The sequence below is a fragment of the Dipodomys merriami genome, unplaced genomic scaffold, assembly GCF_024711535.1.
Source record: "Dipodomys merriami isolate MVZ:Mamm:240054 unplaced genomic scaffold, mDipMer1.0.p SCAF_28, whole genome shotgun sequence".
Taxonomy (NCBI): Eukaryota; Metazoa; Chordata; class Mammalia; order Rodentia; family Heteromyidae; genus Dipodomys; species Dipodomys merriami.
This window is the reverse complement of record NW_027204270.1, coordinates 20,818,546-20,825,035: the sequence shown is the minus strand read 5'-3', so window position 1 is coordinate 20,825,035 and position 6,490 is coordinate 20,818,546.

Genomic DNA, 6,490 nt, shown 5'->3' with positions numbered 1-6,490 from the left:
CCTGAGTCCAAAGAAAATAAGTAAGACTTTTCACACAAAAATATAGGTTTTCATTTCTAAAATAGTTTGTCTGGATTTGGAAGATGGAGGGTCAGAAAGTGGTGAACACATACAGATGGGGAAAGGAGTAATTACTAAGCAGTCATTGCCAAGCAGGCAAAACATGACTATGAGTTACCTTAAAAGACATTGTCTCACATCACATCCCTAGTGTATGCTGACACTTCTTAATCAGACACGTTTAACTGAAATACTCAGTGAAGAAGGCTGAGAAAAGTACACAATTCTACAAGCTTAGGAGTTAGCCCACTGGGAAGAAATGCTTCCCTTCTAAAAGCAATACCAAGAAATATTTAGATAAGAAGGTCAAACTAGGCTGGATAAAGTGGTTCACACAGAATCCTGGTAACTAGGGAGGCTGAGATTGGGAGAATTGTGGTTGAAGGCAAGTCCAATGGAAACATTAATAAGACCCTAACTCAACAGAAAAAGCTGGGTGCAGTGGTACATGTCTTTAAAGCTATAGCAGAAGCATGAATAGAAGCATCAAGGTCCAGGCTAGCCTAGTCAAATAATAAGACTTTATTTGAAAAATAAAAGCAAAAAGGGCTGGTGGTATGGCTCAAGTGGCAGAGCACCTGCCTAGCAACCACAAGCCCCTGAGAAATCTGAGGGAAACACTGTTAGTACAAGTACTAGGACCCGATGTGTACTTGTTGGTGCTGTGACAAAATAGAAAATCAACTTGAGGGAGAAAAGATTATTATGATTTGGGGGTTCAAGCCATCCTCGCTGTCTCCATTGTTCTGGGCCTGAGGTAAGGTACAACACGGGAGCTGCTCCTCTCAAGAAACAACTGATGCCTCTCCAGAGCACAGCTAGAGGCTTGCTTTTTTTGACTGGGACCAACTTCTAATAAATAACTTGTTTAGCTATTAGCACCCTCAGGATCTAGCCACCTCTCAGTAGTGCCACAAGCTTGGGAGCAAGCCTTTAATATACGCCTTGATGAGGACAGCACTTCATATTCAAGTCATATCACCAGCATGGAATACTATGGAGCACATGGGCAGACCCCTAATTTCTGCAGGGAACTGATAGCCAAGCTTCAACCTGGAGGAAAGGGAAAGCCAAACAAAATATTAAGGAGTGGCTTTCTAGGCAGTGCAGGCAGGGAATTGCAAGTTGTGCAGTAGGCCCAGACCCAACTTAGAAAAACAGCAACAATGAGCTAGAGAGGCCAGCTAATAAGGAATGCTGTTAAACCTAGACTTGATCCTGAGCATGGAGGAGAGCTGCAATGTGTTAAGCAACAGAGTTAACAGTGTTTTGAAATAATTGAAGTGACCATGTGGGAAGTAAATTGGGACAGAGTAGTCCTGAGGCCAACATTTTATCCCTGTTCTTTTAATACCCAACAGCCCTACTTTTATGTCACTCCATTGCTCTTATCTAAAAAGGTCTCTTGTTCCTCACTGTTCAGAGGATAGGTCTAGGAGTGGTCTTGGCTGGGTCTTGGACAGTGCTGCCAAACCAACAAAACCAGCCCACCATTAACAGCACTTCCCACATGCTTCCTGTTGTGCTGAGCCTTAAACTACAGTGCTAGTCAACTCATTGCCGTCCTCTAACCCTCTGTTGGCTAGCCAGCCTGTACATGCTCAGCAGACTCTTGAGCTGTTCCCCTTCTCCCCTGGGTTTCCAGTTGCTAAGCATGTCATGTTGTGTTTGTATGGTCAGCTGGAGGTTCTTTCATAATCTCTCCTTGACTACTTGTTCTCAACTAGATTCTGGGGTGGGGAGATCTTGGACAGCAATAAAGACAGAGATAGAGGGAAATGTAGTCTGCGGGAAACTAGATTGGACAGTTAGTGTGGATTTTCTGGTTCCTTTCAGTGATGACATTCTGAAGCACCTTTTCTAAAGTTTATAATTGTTGTTTTGTTTTTTGCTGGTCATGGTACCTGAACTCTGGGACTGGGCTCTGTCCTTCAGCTCTTCAGCTCAAGGCTAGCACTCTACCGCTTGAGCCACAGTGCCACTCCTGGCTTTTTCTGTTTATGTGGTGCGGAGGAATCGAACCCAGGGCCTCATGCATGCTAGGCAAGCACTCTACCACTGAGCCACCTTCCCAGTCCAAGTTTATAATTGTTTAAAGTCAAATATTTCACTTTCAAGCACTGTCTTCCTGGGATGTTCATGACTTAACTTGTTTACAGCAGAGAGTCTCAACCTGTTCTGTTGTCATAGACCTTTCTGGCAATCAAGTGATCTGTGAATACCTTCTCAGAATAACGCTTTCTAATGCATGAACGCTAAATATGAAGGGTTGTAATATTTTCCAGAAATGTATTATCTTCTTATTAACACAAAATAAGATTTAGTGGTAGTTCTAAAAATTCTGTGATTTCAAAGTCGTGTTTTGAAATAAGTTCAATGGAATACATCTACATCTAAATATCTGAGTTTCTATAAGTAATGACATCACAGGCACTACTAATAACACTGGATTGTTAAAGGGTACATTTCAGCTAGAAGCTGCTAAAAATTATTTTCCCCATCCAGATTCACCAAAACCTTGGCCTGATTTTACTTCATAATCTAAAGAGCAAACTATTTTCATTTGCCAGCTCAGTTCTAAGTTATTTGTTGCTTCTTATATTGCTTCTTGCGTGCTTTTTTATATTTGAATTTTTTTTGTTGTTTTTTGGATCCGGTTGTGGGGCCTGAACTCTGGGCCTGGGCGCAGTCCCTCAGCTCTTCACCTCAAGGCTAGCGCTCTACCACTTGAGCCACAGCGCCACTTCCGGCTTTTTTTTTCCTGCTCATGTGGTGCTGAAGAATCGAACCCCGGGCCTCATGCATGCAAGGCAAGCACTCTACCACTGAGCCACCTTCCCAGCCCTTGAATTGTTTTTGAAGTGTTGGAACAGCAATAATTGATGGCTTGAGTGGAAAGAAATCAGCAATGGATTGGAAAAGAAAGGCTTCAAGACAAGCTCCTGATATTGTTCCTTAGGTGTACTATCTTGCCATTGTTGTGGTACTCCAAAATCTATTAATTTCATGATGCTTAAGTGTGTGAGCGTTAATAAAATGTGGACCATCTACATTAAACAGTGGTATAATGCAATCTTGTAAACTTAGATAATTCACTGTGGGGTTGGTTTGTGTATCTCCCCATGATGTCTGCAAAGCCGTTTATAACAGCCTTACATGTCTACTGAATGAATCCTAATTTCTCTCCTTCTAGGAGAACAGGATGGGGTTGTCATCTCTGTTTCACAATTGAGGAAGTAGTCTCAGAGAGTGGAGCTAGTCAGCTGGAATTCTCAGTTGTATAAGGCTACAAGGAAGAGTGATAATGGCTGTGACAGGCTGGGCCTCCCTCTAAGCAGACTGGATGCCCTCTCAGCTCCCTTATCAGTCCAGCTAACTTCAGTGCCCACAGCATTGCTCAGTGCTGGGCCCCAACAGCACTCAACCATCAAGAATCTCTAGAACTGGAAAGAAAGCAAAGCATCCAGGAAAAAAAAAATCCTATCTTCAAAGAATGTACTCATTCCATCCCCATTATACCTCTGAGTTTAGTATTATCCCTGTTCTTCAGATAAGGAAACTGAGGCTTAGACAGACTGACCTGCCACCATGGGTAGACACTAACTTGGCAATCAGGTATCTGTGTAGTTGATATATCTACTGAGTGTCTCCTGACTACAGCTTGGCTAAGATGAAGACAAAGCCTAAGAAATGCAAGGAAAGAGAGAACCTGGGAGAGAAAGGAGAATCAAGGTTTTGTGGAGTGAGATTTTTATCTGATCTGGGCAGGAAAGAGATTTAAAAGGTAGAAGGAGCCAGCACACATGACAAGCAATATACTGAGAGATGTATAACCACATAATGAATTATTCAAATCCAGCCTGTAGAAATCCATAGGTAGAGCCAGAATGACATAGCTGATATGGGCCATGGGTATAGAGGTCCTAATTAGCATTGTTTTTGGCTTCAAGGTCACCTACTGATTCTATGCTGGCCTTAACTGTATCAGCAAGGGCAATCAGCAACGACTATATCCTTGTTGACACAGAAATAGGTCAGCATCAGCAGGCCTATCTAGAGGCCAAGGACAACCTTGTGAAGAGCTTGAGGAAGTATATCCCAGTCTATAAACTGGACCTGATGTTCACCTACAAGGTTTATACAGCCGTGAATGAGTTATTCTGTGGGACCAGCCCAACAAAGATGTTAGAACAGCTGCAGTCCCTGAGGTAAGGCAGGCATGTCCCTTCCCCCTCACCTGCCCACTCCCTATTTCCAGGGAGTGGCCCACCTTCTGCAGCTACCAGGAGGAAGGCACCCAACCATGTCTGGACCACCAGGGAAGAAACTGTACCCACCAATGCCTCTGGGCCCCAGCTGTGAGCAAAGGCCACCTTGTATGCCCCAACTATGTTTGTTTATATGTCTTTGGGAGGCACAGAAATGGAGGGACAAAGAGTAAACAAATGCAGTAGTGGTACTCACTAGACACCATATTGAAAATGAACTATGCAACTTATGGGTGGGGATGGGAGGGAGAAACGGAGAGAGAAAAGGAAGGGGTGACATTGTCCAAAAAGAAATGTACTTTCCCAGTTCTTACGTAACTGTCACCCTTCTGTACATTACCTTTATAGCCATTTAAAAAATACACTGGGTGTGTGCATTTCCTTCCTGGTGAATTGTTTTTCATACATGTGGCCTTCCCCTTTTAGCTTTGTTGGTTTTTTTTGTTGTTTGTTTAGTTTTGTTCTGTTTTGTCGGTCATGGGTCTTGAACTCTGGGCCTGGGTGTTATCCCTGAGCTGTTGAGCTCAAGGCAAGCACTCTACCTCTTGAGCCACAGCAACACTTATAGTTTTCTAGTGGTTAATCATGCATAAGAGTCTCATGGGTCGAGCACCTGTGGCTCATGTCTGTAACCCTAGCTACTCAGAAGGCTGAGATCTGAGGATCATGGTTCAAAGCCAGCCTGGGCAAGAAGGTCCATGAGACTCTTATCTCCATCTAACCACCAGAAAACCAGAAGTGGTGCTGTGGCCCAAGTGGTAGAGTGCTAGCTTGAGCTGAAGAGCTGAGGGACAGTGCCCAGGCCCAGAGTTCAAGCCCCACAACTGACCAAAAAAAAAAAAAAAGTCTCATGGACTTTCCTGCCATGGCTGCCTTTGAACTGTGATTCTCAGATGTCAGCCTCCTGAGTAGTGAGGATTACAGGTGTGAGCCACCAGCGCCTGGCAAGGTTGTTTTGTTTTTGAATTCATACTTCACATAGCCTCTACCAGTTGATTGCAGTTGACATAAAGAAGAAGATTAGTGTCTTCTGAATATGTTAGACTCCTCAGCCCTTCTCATTACAAGTTCCAGCAGGCCAACTCTCACCTGCCATCCTGGGCCTCTGTGCCTACTGTAGGCCAGTGTGTGGTGCCAGGGAGGAAGGCTCCATAGTAGTTCCCAGAAGTGGCTGTGCCCTCAGCTTTAAGTGGATACCTAGGGTAGGAGATATTAGGGTTGAAGTTAGGTCCTTGCTCTTGCTAGGCAGCACTTGAGCCACAGCTCCACTTCCGGTTTTCTGGTGGTTTTTTTCTCTCAAGTTTTGTTTTTTTTTTTTTTTCTCTCAAGTTTGTTTTTCAGATCAGATCTCCATGTATGCTCTGGCCGACCTTGGACCACGGATCTCTTAGCTGCAGTAGCTGGGATTACAGATGTGCAATACCACATTCAGATTAACCTCCTTCCATTCTTAAGGTCTGATTCTGAGGAACTCTAAAACATTTCTTTTGCTAGTCTATCCCTTTGTTTTATGGATGTAAACACAAGTGACTTCCTCAAGCCAGAGTCAAGCAGGGCTCTAATGAGGACTCTGTTCTCCATGCCTAGCCCAGGACTCAGCGCTTCCCAACATCGCTTGCTGCCCCCTGCAGGCTGCTCCTGGTTTGGCATCTTATTTCCCAATGCAAAAGAAGCAGTTGACCACAGGTTAGAAAGCCTACTGGCATCGGAGAAGTTTGCAGGGGCTTGCCTACCTGGAGCCCCTGAACTTACTTCTGGAGGTGCAGGCCTTGTTCTCTGGGTACAGGCCCTTGAATTCAGCCCTTCCATTTCTAGTGCACTTCTGCTGCCAGGAAAAAATGGCACCCTCTGAGTGGGTGCAAGAGTTGGGGTATGCAGTCAGCTCCCTGCCTTCCCCCAGCCTAAGGCATCATCTTAGGGGAAAACCAAAATGTGCTTTACACGTTCTCTTTTTTTGTACGTTTTTATTGTAAAAATATTGTACAGAGGGGTTACAATTACATGAGCAAGGTGATGAGTACATTTCCTATAAAGCATTGTTGCTTCCTTGCTTCCTCCTTTGTTTTTCCCCTACCATTCCTTCCCTCCCACCTCCACAACAACCCCGCTTCCCCCCCCCCCGCCGAAGTTTTTACTATGTTCTTAAAGATGAGTTCAAGATT